General features: G+C 38.2%; 2 pseudogenes; both read right to left on the reverse strand.

The window, feature by feature from the left end:
• Positions 1 to 3,375: 3,375 nt before the first annotated feature.
• LOC125776930 (small nucleolar RNA U3) lies at positions 3,376 to 3,481 on the reverse strand (annotated as a pseudogene).
• A 201-nt stretch (positions 3,482 to 3,682) lies between these two features.
• On the reverse strand, positions 3,683 to 3,884 carry LOC125776960 (small nucleolar RNA U3; annotated as a pseudogene).
• Positions 3,885 to 19,106: the final 15,222 nt, after the last annotated feature.

Genomic DNA, 19,106 nt, shown 5'->3' on the forward strand with positions numbered 1-19,106 from the left:
TTTTTCATTCCCAAAAAAAAACTCTTGTTTCAAATAAAAAATCCTTCGTTCAAGTACGAGATATTGTAGTTTTCAAGTAGCTAGCAAAAAATTAGACCGATAGGTCGCATGGTTCTTTAGAAACCTTGCTCACCGCAACGGTACTTTTTAAAAAACATCATTTCGAGATAATCGCGTTTAAAGTTTTGGCACGTACTTGGGGGCATATGGGAGGAGCGCGCTGTTGACAGCTGTAACTTTGGTTCTAGTGCTCAGATCTCTATGAAATTTACAAGAAATAATCTTAAAGGGATATACTTTAAGAAAATGCAATAAAAAAATATCGATTTTTCCAACCAACACAAGTGTATATAACCCCTTAATCGATATGTACTGTCTTAGATTTTCTATAATAGCTATACAATTCTTATCTTCAAAAATGAAAGTATTTTTTCTTATTTATTTAAATATACTAGCTGGCCCAGCAGCCGTTATCCTGCGTGAAATTATGTGTTTTGAAATGAAAAAAAAAAGTTGATTTTGTCATTTCAATTTTTTAATGTAACACAGCTTGATAAACAACATTGTTTGGTTTCTGTTCCGGTGTACAGAAAGGATGGTTTTCCAACTCGTGAGCACACCACGTATATCTGGCCGTGTGAAAAACATAGCATTTCCAAATTTATGCCACACGCAATGCGACTATCCTTGTGTCCTGGTGATTGTCATCTCAATTGCAATTTTCACTGGAAACGAGATGGCAAATAGTTAGAACTCAAAGAAATTCTGCCTCCTTGTATTCGATAGCTGCGTCACAATCAGCCGGGTTCTATTACACAGTTCCGGCGCATGAAGATTGCGAAACATAATAACGACAGATCCTACTTTGAGACGCAAATGATGCGGTGGCATACCAAGCCTCTTCAAAGAATTTAGAAAATCCACGGAATAATTCACGGCGATTTCTTCATTGTCAAGACGATCGATCGATTTGTATGAGTGCAAGTCTCCCGGAATTTGACTTTGAATCTTCCAATTAAAGTCAGCAACATCGGTATTTTTGGCTGCTAACATTCGGCGCGCACTTAAGGAATCATAGTTACAATAATTTCGCCAATGTTCGGATAAACATTCGTGATGAGGTCATCTTTCGTGAGTTGTTGAACGGCAGATGGAATTGATATCAAATCACCAGAAGTCTCAACCGGAATTGACCCATTTCCAATTCTTAGCGAATACGATGTAAAATGTCTTCGGCAATGTCATTTTTGTTCGTCTTCCATAATTGACGCGGATTTGAAGGCTGATATGTCTAAATGATTATCGTGAAAAGTGTGCGATCTTCATTTGCATTCAAAGTGATTGTTATGTTCCAGCAATTGTAATTGCTGGCTTGTTTCTCAAAAAGTTGCACACACCATACCATTCCCAGTACGCAATAACTCAAATGAAGTAGAACCGCGTACATTAATCAATAGCAGCCGAAGGTAGAAGCAATCGTCATTTTTTCGGGTGAATTGTGTAAATTCGTCCTAATGCATTAGTCGAGAACACACCTGGATGTCCATCTACTGGTAACTCTTTCTTCGACGATGCATTCCATGTATAATATCAAGGTATTTCCGAATGGAGCAATGTTCTCGCAAACGGATCACCAAACAAAGTTGAGAAAAAACTCTTCAATGTTGATTTTGTTGCTAAGGGTGTTTCCACTGGCTGTACTGTATTCTCTGGGTTGAAATACATCCTTTGTCATTCTCCAAATTAACTGCGAGACGCACAACAGTCGGAAAACGTTCATGAATTGCAAAAGTAAATGTCCTACAAAGCGCTTTATTGCAGTTCACGTATCGACCGCATCTTAGAAACGTATTTTATCGATTTCACCAAACTGCAATACTCAACATTGATATGAGTTTGGAATTTGAATCAGACAATAGTGGGGAATAAAGTACGATCAATGTGTTGTCAATTTCGATACTTACTCTTGTAAATTGAATGCTGAGTGTTCTGCCATTGTTATCTGGTGAGCTGCGCCGATAGAGTTGATATCCATCATTTCCAGTTTGTGTTTCCGAAAGAAACCCACATGGATAGTGTTTCGTGCATTTTTTGTCAGACATACAAACCGAAGTGGGATTATGGAGTCCGCAAGGTCATATTGGTTTTCACCACTTCGTATAATACTGGAACTTTCTCTGGATCAGGAATTTCCGCAAAAATTAATTGATCTGGTGTAAGCACAATAAACCACACATAACACATAACGTTTTCACTGAATAATTTTCAATATTTTTTTTTTTGACTTGCCGGAATAAAAAAAGCAAATGACAAATTTGAACGATTCAAATAATTGAAAAACAAAACAAAAAAAAAGGATAAAAATATGGTCGAGTGACCAACACTTTCTTAAATTCTCATTTTATAAATTTATTACGCACATTTTATAAAGCAAAGTCTAATTCAATTATCATTTCTGGGTTCTGACGGATTGATATCTATAATATTTACAATTGGATTATGATAACTAAAATACGATATGAAATGTCTTACATCTATTTTACCGCATCAATAGTTGTTTCTTCCATTGATGATTTCTAATGAAAATTTCTCTCTGAGGAATACCAGTAATAGTTCAGCTTCTGGCAATGAGAAATTTACATTGAAATCGCCCGCAAGGAGTACCGGTTGTTCGCTATACTCTACTGGTTCTCCGATAAGCTTGCGAACCTGACAACGGTAATACGAGTAAAGCTTTACCGATGAACAATTTTATATCTCTCATCGATGAATTTGGTGATACGAGTATATAAATGGCAATTAAATTCAATTTTTTACTATTATGATTATCGCTAGGGTTCATTTTGCATTCTATCGCACACAAATCGCCAATTCTTGTTGATGTTGATATTGTGACATCAGCTTCACTCGCGTACGGAGCCTTTATATCTAAATGAGGAGTGAGAATATGACATTTGTCTTGCTCACCGTGATAAATTTATTTTTTCACTTCGTTGAAATCTTACAACAAAATCAAAATTTGGTACGGATACAGGAGGCTCGTTGTCGTTCATAAATGTTTCTGATAACATCAAGATGTTTTGATTGTTTAAACACTCTATCTGAGAAATCATCAACATGAGCACGAAGACTTTGACAATTGAATGATATATTGATAAACATTTTCTTGTGCTAAGAAACTCGAATAATTCTTTTTCTAAGGTAATAATTGGATTTTGTCGTAATTTTATCATTTCATCTCGCAAAGCGCGACATGACCTGTCATTGCTTCCAATGCTATGATAAAATTTTTTCTGTTTGTTCACTGGGATAATGTAAACTCCTTTAATGGCAACAGCTCTTGACAGTGCGACGTAAACTAACTGTTGCGATTGAACTTTTTCATAATAGTAAACAATTTCATTGAAAGTTTTTCCTTGCGACTTGTGAATTGTCAACCCAGAAGACTGACTACAGAAGTGATCCTGTGAAGTATAGTCTTAACTTTTCAACGGCCAACGCAGAGTATTTGAACCAAAATTCACATAAAGAATTCGCAGAAATGAAACAGAAACGAAAGAAAAATAATGCGCAAGCATACAAACATACATATGCGTATTGTACTTTATATATATATATATAGACTGTACTTATTGACTGCATTATTATTTGTATAAAACCTTGGAATTTATTCATTAAAATCAGCACTCAGAAGTCGTTTTATCTGTTGTAACCGAGCGATCTTCGAAGAACCATCATTTCTATTATGCCACTAGACAAAATTGAAATGAAGTCCATAAACCTCACACTGCCAGATAAAACTATATACCTCGTCATCGCGGGTCTATTTGCAAAGAAAGTAAATGAAGGCTGACTACACAAATGATCCTGTGAAGTATAGTCTTAACTTTTCAACGGCCAACGCAAAGTATTTCAACCAAAAGTCACACAAAATAGTTGAGAATTCGCAGAAATGAAACACAAACGAAAGTATAACCTCAATAATGCACAAGAATACAAACATACATACATATGCGCACACATGTGAATATGTCACCAACCAAAAATTGAAACATTTTTCAACAAAAACAACAATAGCATAAGCATGGCAACATCGGGTTGCTGGTAGAAAATCCGAGCTGTGCCGAAAAAAACTAACAAACGATCGCCGATTGTCACGGCTTCCCTTGCTATTCCCTTGCTATTCGAACACTGCATTTAACGCACGCTTTTCCGAACTCGTAGGAAGTCTAACTTCAAAAATACATTTTGTATGAAAAAAGTTATTTTTTGGAATCGACCAATTTTCCGACTTTTCCTCACGAAAAGCATACGTTTTTTTTTTATTTCTAAACCTTCCCCGATCCACAACCGAACAACCTCTGAAAATTTCATCAAGATTGGTTCAGCCGTTCTCGAGCATTAGTGTTACTAACAAACATTCATGCGTTTATATGGGGAAAAAGAAAAGGGCTGTTTTTAGGGGTTTTGCGGCAATTATTCGAATTTTTTTTGCCGTAAAAACCATCTTTGAACCTCAACGAACACTTAAAAAATAATTGGCCAAATTGGTCTAGCCGTTGTTGAGTTATGCACTTAGCAACACATTTTGCGATTAATTTTTTTATAATATATAAGATAAATGCACTATCTCATTGACATCTTTTAACATTTCTGTTATTTCAAATTTAGGTTTCGATGGGTTTCTACCATACTTAGATTTGTTACATATGTCATAGTGATTTATACATTTATGAATCTTAAGTTTATTTGGGGAAAGTAAATTAATTTTCTGAACCCTTCGTAATATCCATTAATTCCTGTATGTCCTGTTTCGTTCTTATGACATCTGTGCATCTGTTAGATAATTTCGTATTAACTACTCATAATTTTGGTTTGAAAACTATATTTCACACGTTTCTTTTGATTGGTTATAAATATCAACAATAATTTTCAATAATTTTTGTAACCTATTATATTGATTAATTATTTGCCAATAAATTCATACTTGGCATATCATTTTCTTAACCATATGGATTAAGTAAATGAATTTATTATCAATTGTTTTTTTTTCTTTGTTTCAAAATTATTTGGGTACGGTTTAAAGTATGGGAATGTAGTTATTAGAATTTTTCTTCTTGTGATCGTTTTGTATTTATACTTCTCTCTTTTACATTATTTTTTAAAGATTCCCTATTTTATTCTTCTAATTTCTCCTGGTTATTTATAACGTTTATTTCATTTGGTTTGGCATTTATTCGACTAAGAAAAACTGCTATTTTGTTATCATTTCCGTGAAAATATTGTTTGTTCCCTAACCTTAATATATAATATATGTATATTTGCACATAACCATTAGGTGATCAGTTGCAAATTGAACTGTACGATATAGAGATAAGGTCTAAAGTACGAGTATGTTATTGACCACACAATGGCCAAAAGCTCTTGTATGTATGCATTATCTAAAATCATAAGTTGTGGTCGTCCTTTAATCGATATGTACTGTCTTAGATTTTCTATAATAGCTATACAATTCTTATCTTCAAAAATTAAAGTATTTTTTCTTATTTATTTAAATATACTAGCTGGCCCAGCAGCCGTTATCCTGCGGGAAATTATGTGTTTTGAAATGAAAAGAAAGTTGATTTTGCAATTTCAATTTTTTAATATAACACAGCTTGATAGACAACATTGTTTGGTTTCTGTTCCGGTGTACAGAAAGGATGGTTTTCCAACTCGTGAGCACGCCACGTATATCTGGCCGTGTGAAAAACATAGTAATAATTTGATGGGCCAGAAACTTCTACAAAGGTAGAAGAAAAAGTAGAAGAACAACAAACATCATCAAGTGTAGACATGAACATGCTGTTAGTGGCTATACAGCAAATAGCTGAAAATACATCACAGTTAGAGTCTCGCCTTACACAACAAATGACTGAAAATAATACGCAGTTAGAAAATCGTTTGGTACAACAGATTACGGAAAATACTACACAACTACAAAAACAAGTGGAAGAGAAATTTTCAAAATTTGAAGACGAATTAAGCACTTTAAAAAATGACGAAGAAAATTTAAAATCAGAAGTTCTTCAATTAAGTAATCGTGTGCGAGAACTGCAACTACATGGCCCTGCACCATCAACAAATAATCAAAGATTGAAGGCACCCACATTCGATGGAAGTATTCCATTTCAAATTTTCAAACTTCAGTTTGAAAAGACAGCAATGGCCAATAACTGGAATGCAGCGGACAAAGTGGCGTCCTTGTTTGTATCATTGAAAGGACCTGCGGCATAAATCCTTCAGACTATTCCAGACTGTGAACGGGACAACTATGAGGCATTGATGAGTGCGATAGAAAGACGATATGGTAGTGAGCACCGGAAACAAATATACCAGATCGAACTGCAAAATAGAGGTCAGAAGATGAACGAGTCATTGCAAGAGTTTGCAACTGAAATAGAACGACTGGCTCATTTGGCAAATGCAGATGCACCTGTGGATTACATTGAGAGGGTAAAAATTCAATGTTTCATAAATGGAATTTGTGATGTGGACACCAAACGCGCCACATATGCATTGCCAAAAAGAACGTTTGCTGAAACGGTTTCGCACGCCCTCACACAGGAAACAGCTTCTCTACTAAGTAAACCAGCACACAAAGTACAAAGGGTTGAAATGGAACAACCGGCGCTGATGGAAGAAATATTGAAGACTCTGAAGACAATTGCTGCACCGCGAGTAAATACAACAGGAAGGCGTTTAAACTGTGGAAAAGCGGGTCACTTTGCCCGAAATTGCAATATAAAAGTAAACCCATCAAAACGGAAACAACCAACAGACAACGAGGACGGAGCATCCACATCTCACAAGTCGTTAAACTAAAACGGAACAGTTCAAAGGGGCGTGAGCTGGTTCCCACAACTATTTGCCCCGCCATCTCGATATCACAAATAGGTCGCCATGACAACAATCTTACTATCAACGGCATCGTAAATGGACGACTGTCAACGCTTACTTTGGATACTGGTGCCACACATTCAATTATCCGACCGGATGTGGTAAGAGGAATGGTTGAACCATTAGTCGGTTGCGAGCTTCGAACGGCCACCGGGGAGGAAGCAGCTGTCGCGGAAAAAGTGTTTTGCGAAGTGATGATTGGTACCCTGGAAGTTAATCACACCTTCATCGTAGCAGAAATCACGGATGAAATTATAATGGGAGTAGATTTCATGATTGATCACGGGGTTACTTTGGATTTAAACAAGCAAATTCTGTTTTGCCAGAACATGGAGATGCCTATAAACACCGGATATGTGACCAACGTTGAAAGTAAGAGGGTGATTGTTGATGATAATCAGAGTATTCCACCAAAATCTGAGGGGATTGTATGGGCCAAAGTGAATGGAGGAGGTGGGACTGAAGAATTGTGGATTGTGGAACCAACAAAAATAGATACACCTATATTGGTAGGAAGAACGCTTGTGAAAACTAGAGAAGACGCCACCATTCCGGTCAGAGTAGTGAATGAATTCAACACGCCTATAAGTCTGAAGAAAGGAGCAGTAATTGGACAGTGCCAGAATATAAGTGCAATAGCACGATGCGAACGGTCACAACAGAAACCTACTATTGAGCCACAGCAGATAAGTCCTACACTCCTAAACAATTTGCTGAATGAGGTGCATGGAAATAAAAAATTAAAAGCAGAAAAACTATTACAAAAATACGCATCCATATTTGCAAACGAAGGAAACAGCACAGGAAGCCCGGCATAGTCAAACATCTCATAAATACTGGAGACGCTAAACCAATCCGACAAGCTCCGCGTAGGGTTCCACTAGCAAAACGCGAGGATGCTAACAAAATTATTGAAGACATGCACAAACACGGTGTAATCGAACCTTCAATAAGTCCATGGAGCTCACCTATCGTCTTAGTTAAAAAGAAAGATGGTAGCACCCGTTTCTGCGTAGATTATAGGAAGTTGAATGATGTCACAAAGAAAGACAGTTATCCTCTACCGAGAATCGACGATACATTAGACACCTTGTCTGGAGCGAAATGGTTTTCTACATTAGATCTACAAAGTGGATATTGGCAAGTCGAGATTGATGAATGTGAAAGTGAAAAGACCGCTTTCAGTATGGGCGACGGGTTATGGGAATTCTCTGTGATGCCATTTGGGTTATGTAATGCGCCTGCAACGTTCGAGCGACTTATGGAACATGTGTTAAAAGGACTCAACTGGAAGACATGTTTGGTGTATCTTGATGACATTATCATCATGGGAAAAAGTTTTGATGACCATCTGAAAAATCTAGAGGAAGTCTTTCAGCGAATAGCATCAGCCGGATTACGTTTGAATCCCAAAAAATGTTCATTACGGAAAAAGCAGGTCACATATCTCGGACATAAAGTGTCAACTGAGGGGATTCACACCGAGGAGGGAAAAATAAAAGCAGTTAAAGATTGGCCTCAACCCACCAACATACATGAACTCCGCAGCTTCCTTGGCTTATGCACGTATTACCGCCGTTTTGTACCTGGATTTGCGAACGTGGCTAGAAGTTTACATGATTTAACAAAGAAGAATCACCCGTTTGTATGGCAGTTGGAACAAAAAAAAGCGTTTGAGCAGCTTAAAGAACTACTTTGTACGGCGCCGATGTTAGCTTATCCAACACCTGGAAAGAAATTCATCCTGGATACAGATGCGAGCGCTTATGGAATTGGAGGTGTCTTGTCTCAGCTCATCGACGGGAAACCGGGAAAACCAGAGAAAAACGAAAGGAGATTCACCACAAAAATGCGGATGCATTATCACGTCGCCCATGTTCACTGGAATGTAAACATTGCTCCAAATCAGAAGGAAAAGAAGGTATAATCGACGTGCGATTACTGAATATAGAACCTGAAGATGATTGGACTCCTCACCGCATCAGAATCAATCAGCTGGAGGACCCTGATCTTGCAAAGCTGGTAATGGCCAAAGAAATGGGGTACGACCATCAAAGGAACAAATAAGTAGCGAGAGTCCAACTGCAAAAGCATATTGGGCCCAATGGAACAGCATAAACCTCGTTAATGGAAACCTTCATCGTACCTGGGAAAGCGAAGATGGCAAACAGTCTCGTCTGCTGATCATAGTACCGAAGTCCATGATCCCGAAAGTATTTTAAGAATATCACAATGGACCTAGTGGAGGGCACCTTGGAATTACAAAAACAGCAGAATGGATAAGTAATTGCGTAGAGTGCATAGCAGCTAAAGGTCCTAAAGCCAAAAGTCGCGGTAGGCTACAACAGTACAACGTGGGATCACCATTTGAACGAGTCGCAATGGATGTTGCAGGTCCGTTCCCAACCAGTACGGCCGGAAACAAATATCTACTGGTTGTCATGGACTATTTCAGTAAATGGCCAGAAGTATATGGCCTTACCAGACCAAGAAGCGAAGACAGTAGCCGAAGCGTTTGTAGAAAATTGGATAACAAGGTTCGGAGTGCCCGTCGAATTACACTCAGATCAAGGCAGGAATTTCGAATCTTCCATTTTCCAAGAAGTCTGTACATTATTGCGCATCCACAAGACACGGACAACAGCGTTACATCCACAATCAGATGGAATGGTGGAGAGATTCAACCGAACGCTCGAAGAACATCTGCGGAAAATCGTTAATAAAGATCAACGGAATTGGGACAAGTGCATCCAAATGTTCCTGCTGGCGTATCGTTCAGCGAAGCTCGAGACAACTGGTTACACGCCAGCAAAGATTATTTTCGGATCTGATCTGCGACTCCCTGCTGATCTTAAGTTAGGAACGAATCCTACAGCTGTAAGAAATGATGGAGATTATTGTTCTGCCTTAAAGGAAGAAATGAATGAATTGCATCTAATGGTAAGACAGCATACGCATCTGATGAGCAATAAGACGAAGGACCGGTTCGATCAAGCGGCAAATGCAAAAGGTTTTGAAGAAGGTGATCTGGTCCTGTTGTACAATCCACTTCGAAAGAAAGGCTTGTCCCCGTAACTGCAGACAGCCTGGGAAGAACCCTATATGGTGATGAAACGACTTAATGACGTGGTATACCGCATACAAAGAAATGGAAAAGCACGATGTAAAATGAAAGTAGTACATTTGGAGAGGCTCGCCCCATTTGGTTCAAGAGGATTTGTGCCTAATCGGGACGATTAGGCTTTAGTGGAGGGCAGTGTTACAAAAGTAGTATTAAGTTGTATTTGTATTGCTATCTGCATCCCTTATTATGAACAATAGCTGTAGGTCCCGTCCCGATTAGGCTTTAGTGGAGGGCAGTGTTACAAAAGTAGTATTAAGTTGTATTTGTATTGCTATATGCATCCCTTATTATGAACAATAGCTGTAGGTATATGGAATAGCATTTGTCTTGTTGTAGACATCTGGCGCCGCAGCCGTCTGCTTGTCTACTTAAACAATTGCTGAGTCAGGCGCCACGGCTGCCTGCTTGTCTAAACAATAGATGCATTTGACGCCATATAACATTATGTTCTTGTAATTTCCAGACGCAATATTCTAGAAGGACACGTCGGCATCAGCGAGGAGTGCGAGGCTATATAAGCCGTGGCAGCGCAAATTGATGTAATGCTATTGTCAAACGTAATCAACCAGTGCTAAGAGTAAACTGATATAGTGTAGACGAGTTGTAAAATAAAGAGATTTTGTTGAAGTGAATTAAACGGCTTTTAGTTTTATTTGTCAATCCAGAGATACGAACCTAGTAAAGTAAAACTAGCAAGGAGTAAATTCGTAACAATATGTATATTTGCATGTAACCATTAGGTGATCAGTTGCAAATTGAACTGTACGATATAGAGATAAGGTCTAAGGTATGTTATTGACCACACAATGGCCAAAAGCTCTTTTTTGTTGAATAAATCGCTACAAAAAGTATGTACATAGAATATTAATTTTATTAAAATAAAATGCATTTGACTGGCATCTTAAATAAAAAATGTAGCAATTGTGGAGGAATTCACACTGTAAACTATAGCGATTGCCCTTTATATAAAGACTTAAAATCGAAACTGTCTACCGGAATTCAAGCACATCGCAACTAAATGTTAAATATTCCTCCTAATGAAAATATTGAATTCCCCGCACATATTTCAAAACCAGTAAATCTTAAAGACAAGGGAGGTATGCAAACGTGTTGAAAGGCAAAACTGCAATTACCCAAAACCAACCAAATGGAAGCATTTAAACTATGATTTTCAACCTTACCCAATGTGTGACACAATTTATGGCTTCAATGCAAAATATGATTCAAGAGATAATCAAATCACAAAATCAAATGTTGCAAACTTTTTTAAGTAAAAAATGAGCGTTTTGAACATTTATTTATGGAAAGCTAACGGTGTTAGCCAAGATAAATTGGAACTTACCAGATTTTTGGATGAAAATAATATTGATGTAATGCTATTGTCAGAAACTCATTTTACGAATAAAAACAATTTCTCTATACCTGATTTTAGACTCTATGTTACAAACCACCCAGAAGGAACAGCAGTATTGGTTAAAAAACGATTAAATCACAACGCATTAGAATCTCATGCTACATCGCAGATACAAGCTACATCAATTTCTATAAAAAATCGCTGCGGGGACTTACACCTGACGGCCATATACTGCCTACCTCGATTTAAAATTACAAAAACCCAATTTAAGAACTTTTTTGGAACACTGGGTGATAAATTTCTAGCAGGTGGAGATTACAATGCAAAACACACGTATTGGGCTCACGACTAATTAATCCGACAGAACGACAGCTGTATCACACTATTATAAATAGGCACAATAACCTTGACATAATAAATCCTGGTAAGCCGTAAGATTTGCCTAGTGATCGTAAAAAATAAAGGCTCTAATTGATTTTTCTGTAATCAGAAATGTTGATAAATCACACATTACAGTTGATACTTGTAAAGACCTATCTTCTGATCACTGTCCTGTACTAATAAAGATATGCGAACAACCCATATTCTCTGAACCAAAAGTGGGTCTAACATCTTATAAAACGAACTGGCTAAAATATAAAAATAAATACAGGAAGAGATATTGACAAAAGCATAAGAGAACTCAATGATAAAATAACTAATGCAGCTGTCTTAACAACACCAAACAAAAGCTATAAGCCGCTAGGTTTCAGAAAAATTACTATTAGTGAAATAGAAAGGCTTGTAAATGAAAAAAGGCATGGAAAACGAGAATGGCAGATAAATCGCTCTCCTTTCACTCACCTTCAATTGAAATCTGCTTTAGGTAAATTAAAAAGAATTCAACACTGAAATGTATGTAAAAAAGTTGAGTCCAAATTCAAGCAAGCGAAGTTCCTTGACTCCATACATCTATTTGGGTTTCGTAAAAAGCATAACACGAAAGAGCAAGTAAATAGAATTACTAAAGGCCTTGTTACACGTAACGAGTACAGTGGCGAGACAGTATTCTGGCCGAGTATGATACTCGGTCGAGAGAGTTGCGTTGGCGAGTAGAGGTTTACACGTATTTTGTTCATCTAGTTAGACAGTGAAGTTTTTCAAAGTGCAATTGAAACTAAGTAAACAACATAAAAATCGACCGCGTGGCGAGTGAAGACCGAACGCGTGTTCACATGCAACGAGCGAGTCAGTGATTAGCTCAGAAGGGGCAAAAGAGTGAAGAAAAAGAAGCACTCGGCCTAGTAAACAAAATGTGATTCTAGTGACTCTCTCGCCACTATACTCGCCCACTGACTCGGTTCATTACTCGCCTTACTGTTTAAACGAAACGAGCACTCGGCCGAATCACTGTCTCGCCGCTCTACTCGTTACGTGTGATCAAGGCATAACGTAATAAGAAAAGCATTTGAGCACAGAGAGTACTGTTGAGCTATATTTCTAAACGTGGCTCAGGCATTTGATAAGGTGTGGCATGAAGATCTTTTATATAAGATTAACATAATTCTACCTTCAGAATTGTATGAAACATTAGAGTCTTATTTAGAAAATAGGCAATTAACGGGAAAAGTGATAGATTTCATATCTGATGAACGACAGATAAGGGCTGGTGTACCACAGGGCAGTGTTTTAGGCCCAACTCTAGACATAATATATACAGCAGATCTTCAAGCAGCTAATAATATATTGACTTCAACTTTTGCGGATGACACAACTTTAGTTAGCGTCGTGAAGAAAACTAATAGCGAGTAAAACTACTTGCATGAAGATAAGAGGTGCAAATTTAAATGGACTAGCCTAGATAACAAAGTGCTTTTATATTGTATAATGCTGTCATAAAGCTGATTTGAATGTATGGCATTCAACTATGGGGTACGACCTGTGCATCATATATTGATATAATACCGAGGTTCCAATCGAAAATGCTTAGAAGAATTACGTGTTCAGCGTGGTAGAAAGAAGTAGAGGACAGTAGAATTAAATATATATCTAAACTCCGAGATCACCCAAACCCTTTTGCTAATGCTTTGGTACATTTCAAGCTCACTTGCTTGAGTTTGTCTAGTTTTTAAATAGATTTAAGATTTTATAACTTATTGTTAGGCTTTTAGAACAAAAGCAGATTCAGTAAATAAAGAAATATTGCAAAAAAAAAAAAAATAATTATGTAAATGTTTAAACATCATCCACAAATTTTTTATATTTTGCCAAAGCAATTGCCCAATGCATCTCGCATGTGCATTTGCCGGACGGCGGGCAGAATGCAGGTGGCAAATTCTTACACTGTCATAGTAATGATACTGCAATTACTCGGCTTTGTTATTGTAGTTAATAGTGTTGTTACGTAAGTTGAAGATCGAGATTTGGCAAAACATTTTCATAAGGCACTTACTAGTTACATTGCTTGAACCATGTATCGAGCTTGAGGTGAAAGGTCTTTCGACAGGAATTACTTATTGTAGCTTCTTTATTGGCTTAATGTAATTTTTTGAAGCCAGCGTTGCTATTTTTATATTTTTCCTTCCCAGCATTTTTTTTTTTAAATCGCAATGATTCATTGTCACATGATTCGCTACCGCCTTCGATCTCGATTGCAGCGGTTTCCGCACACTTTTGATATTCTTGCGAATCTGGCTGGCTTCGAACAACATTGTTCAATCGCCGCTTCTTTGGTCCTATTGTATTATTGACTGCTGTCTTTTGACAAAATGGGTGTTTTTCTCCACCTTCGTCTTCTTTCTGCCTTGTTTCGCGTGCGGTTGTTTTCTATTTTTTCCCTCGTCTGTTCTCTTTCTGCAACAGTTTTGGCGTATAATGCCCAAAATATATCGACTCTGCTTCTCTGGCTAGTGCAATGCAGACGCTAAATCTTTTGGCTATACCGGAAAAACAATGGCCTTAAGGGCTTTTTCAAGCCAGAAATGAATGCGCGGAGTGCGTCTGCCCTGACTTCATCGTTAAGCAATGTAGCTTGTGTGATATTACAACTTGTTTGTAACTAGGATCAATTTTCTTTCGACCTCATCAGAATATTCCATGAGGGTTAATTCCCCTTGCATAAGCATTTCGAGGCCCTGCTTGAATAGGCGTAGTAAAGTTTTATCTGCCTGTGATCAATTTAGCCGAGCTATGATTGCGCCGAAATTAAGTACTGTGTCCCACTCTGCTTCACTGCCTGAGTGGCACCGGTTTGCACGACCTGAATACTCGTTCGGGACGCGTGTTCACATATCCACACACAACCTTAATGTCTTTAAACGTGCATGTGGCATAGTACACACGTCCAGGTACATAGACTGAATCTGTGGCCCCAGGAGAACGTGAAATTATGCTTGGCCTGAGCAGTTTTCATACCCATAATGCGTCATGGGGTGGACAAAATATAATGCTATTTGGTTCAAAGAGAACAGGTGGATAGTTTTATAGTATTTTTTTCCTTATTTTTATTGAAATAAATAATTTTATACCATACAAAAACAATGATAACATTCAAATCATTTTTTTTTTTTAATTTTCAAATTTATGTATTAGGAAAAAAGTAAATTCAGTCTCAAAATTTCACAATGTAAGTAATTTTACTTTCTTGGGGGGTGGTCACTAGGGTGGGTCGATTCCGGACTTTTTTCGATTCGGGATTTCTAATAGTGCGGAAAAGTTGCCTTAGTACTTCCTGATTCCAATGCAACTTTTTGTTTTGAGATCGGATTGCATCTTCAACCTCAACTGCGGCCTTGAAATTTCGGAAATTCGCCTAAAATCGTGAAATTGTCTACCTAGCGCCTGAAATACGGATCTCATGGCAAAATGTATAAAAAAAAGTTATTTGTCACGTCATTTGCTACCGAAATGATGATACCGAAAAGGCGGCGCGCCACAGCGCAAGGTGAAAATCGGCTTGCAGCCACACTTCTTGACGTTGATTTCGCCGAGTGCTATCACTCACATTCATTCACTTACGCCAAGGGACACGTTCGTATAGGTCTCCACACAAATATTTTTTCATCGAGTTCCTTCACTCTTGTCGGTGATTTCGACGAGTTCTATCACTTACATTCATTTCCCTGCGTCATACGACATGTTCGGACTGGTCTCCACATAAATATTTTTTCATCGAGTTCCTTCACTCTTGTCGGTGATTTCGCCGAGTTCTATCACTTACATTCATTTCCCTGCGCCATACGACATGTTCGGACTGGTCTCCACATAAATATTTTTTCATCGAGTTCCTTCACTCTTGTGGTTGATTTCGCCGAGTGCTATCACTTATATTCCCTCAACAGAACACAAAACTCAAAATGTCTGTATCTAAATTTAAATTTAGACAGAAATGTCCTGTGTTTGGCATATATCCGTACAATCTCTCTGAGTCCCAGTTACCTACTTACCAGGATGTTCTTTTGTGTTATCAGTTTGAAAGATTTCGTATAGGGCGTTTCCGAGGCGACAACTACGAACCTAGGAGTAAAGAGGTTACAGAAATAGTTGCAAAAAAGGTTGAAAATACTTTCAAAAAGTCATCTTGTTCGATAGTTTCACACACCAGAGTTGTACAAATGCTCACCACATACCATAAGAAATTTCTGACTCTTAAAAAAATGTTTTTAAGGAACCCAATAGGTTTGAGCTCTAAAGGAGTCGACTTTGTCTCTTCTGCCGGAAAATTATTTGACATCGCTGCTTGTAAATGCATTTCTTTTTCTTCTTGCCCTTGTCCAAAGGAAAGGAAAGTTCCTATCAATGAACAACCGTTTCTCTTGGACCAGAGAACCAGAAGAATTGGTCGCATTGGAAGTGTTGATCTACGTCAAACAAAAAAGATTACAAAGAAAAATGAACGTAAAGAAAAGCTTTCAAAACGTCATTAAACATCAACACTTACCAGAAAAGTATCAGCTAGAACACGTGACCCTTCAGATCAGCCAGACTCTTATACAGACGACAACAATGTAGGTGCGTCGATGATGAATTTTCTCATCCATCCTCTAAAACCAAACAAAACACACTAGTATTAGAACACACTGCTTTTGCTGCCCAAAGATTTGGAGTAAGTGATAGAGCAGCCTAGATTGTTTCATCTGCTTTTCTGGATGCCAAAAAAGCAGGTTTGATAACAGAGGATCAGGCTAGCTTTGTCAGTGACAAATGCAAGATTAGTCGGGCAAAAAAAGTGTTGGAGTTAAGCTCCAAAACAACGAAAATATTGACTCTGTATATGGGCTGTATTTTGACGGCCGCAAAGACAATACACTTACACAAGTCAGCGAAGGTGAAAAGTACTACCGCAACACTGTCAAAGAGGAACATATTTCTCTTATAGCGGAACCTGGTTGTCATTACCTCTCCTTTCGGGTCAGCTGACAAGGCAATTCAGTTGATGTGGAACATCTAGAAGGTGCTGATGGCGCCAACACGAACCCAGGTTGGAAAGGTGGAATCATTCGTAAACTAGAAGAAAGAATAGGTAGGCCATTACAGTGGGTTGTTTGTCTTCTACATTTCAACGAACTTCCATTTCGTGCTCTTTCGAACACATAGATGGTGTCTCAAAGAGTCCAAATACATTCTCTGGCGACATAGGTATACTGCTCCCTGATTTTGAGAAGTTGCCTGTTGTCAAATTTGAAAGTTTTCCATCCTGCCAATTACCTTCTGAGGTTATTAACCCGACCCAACTTAGCACAGACCAAGCTTATCTCTATAAAATATCAGAAACTGTTATTTCCGGTCAGTGTTCCTCAAATTTAGTGTCGATGCAACTAGGTAACATGTGCAAATCTCGCTGGCTCACCTGTGCAAATAGAATTCTGAGATTATACATTTCTACTGACAAACCACCAAAGGAAATAAAGATTTTGGTCAAGTAAATACTTACAGTTTACTCACCTTTGTGGTTCTCAATAAGATTCAACAGTTCAATCAAAGATGGCTCGCGCCATCTCTATGCTGCAATTCAAAGGTCCAGATACTTACCTGCTAAACTGCGCAAGGTTGTTGATCCATTCAACAGAATGCTTTCTTTGCTCTTCCAGAAAACATTCTCCTTAGTATGATGACTGACGAATGGATAGAAGTCAGAAAGTTGGCCCTTGACCATCTTCTGGCAGCCAGAGAAGCAGAGTCTGACACCATAAATGGAAGGGTTAGATGTAATAAAGTGCCAAAGCTGAATTTCAAAGCTAATACTTATTACGATATGATTAACTGGAAGACTATTACCTTGACTGTTCCACCAGTTCTTTGTTCAGTTTCTAACGAAGAACTCATAAAAGGGCTGTCGGGAGACACTGCAGAGGTATGGAAATTTAGTGAATTCCCCCCTCACACCGTGGCAGTTGAGAGAACCGTCAAACTGGTAACAGAGGCATCTTCTAAAATTATTGGCCCCCAATCTCGTGATCGTTTTATACGCTCTACACTGAAATCAAGGCAACAAGTGCCAAAGTTTAGTACAAAATCTGCTTTTATCAATAAATTTGACACAGATTCAGACTAAAACAAGCCTGACATATGGTTGGTTGGTTGGGCTTGGGAGGAACCCGAAGAGCAGCCACCTCCACGCGGTGGGTTCTGGGTGACCAATACAGGTTAGCTGAGAGCTGCAACAATTTTCACCTTGCGCTGTGGCGCGCCGCTTTTTCGCTCGTATTTCGGGAACGGTTCGTCTTGCGGCCATGATCACATATACCATTTCGGTAGCAAATGACGTGGCAAATAACTTTTGTTTTATACATTTTGCCATGAGATGCGTATTTCAGGCGCTAGGTAGACAATTTCACGATTTTAGGCGAACTTCCGAAATTTCAAGGCCGGAGTTGAGGTTGAAGATGCAATCCGATCTCAAAACAAAAAGTCGCATTGGAATCAGGAAGTACTAAGGCAACTTTTCCGCACTGTTAGAAATCCCGAATCGAAAAAAGTCCGGAATCGACCCACCCTAGTGGTCACTAGTACACACACGGGAAATTGATGAAAATTCAGAGTGAAAATTTTCACTTTCTGTTTTCAAATCTTATACAATATATGTATATAAAAGAAGGTTCTGTTAGTTACAACACAAAAGACTGATCTCATAACCTTTCCAGCCGCCTTTTTTGTCTTTCCACGCCTGAGGACCGGTTCATCGTGCGCAGTCCACTGGAATGACTGTCGATTGGACTCCAGTGGGAAATGATGGAGCTATGTTTCTATCCTCAACGTCCGATTAGAGAGCACTTAAACACTTCTCAGAGTCAGTTATTCGTTGTTTTTGTTGGATTATGAACTTGCGAGGCACCTACTTTGCTCATTTCGCCTGTTTTCAGTTTAGCAAATATCTTTTCAACGGTAGATTTCCATGATGTAGAGCCCAAATTCCACAACATTTTCCCCAAAAAAGCAAAAAAGGCGATAAATGACACTTTTTTAAATAAAAATAAATAAAAACAAATATAAATTGTAATTCTTAATTTTTCTAAATTTGTTTCATCAAAATCGGACAAGTAGTTCGCGAAAAAACATCAAGATAAGGAAAAATTTAAAAGGTCATAAAAAAACTGACACATACGAACGCCAAACCCTTTGAGGGTTTTACTATACTGACCTAGTACCATCACCCTAACTTGGAATTTCTCACCCCCCAGATTAGCTGTTGTACTGTGTTATCGGCTGGTA

This window comes from Bactrocera dorsalis, chromosome 2 (assembly GCF_023373825.1).
Source record: "Bactrocera dorsalis isolate Fly_Bdor chromosome 2, ASM2337382v1, whole genome shotgun sequence".
Classification (NCBI taxonomy): Eukaryota; Metazoa; Arthropoda; class Insecta; order Diptera; family Tephritidae; genus Bactrocera; species Bactrocera dorsalis.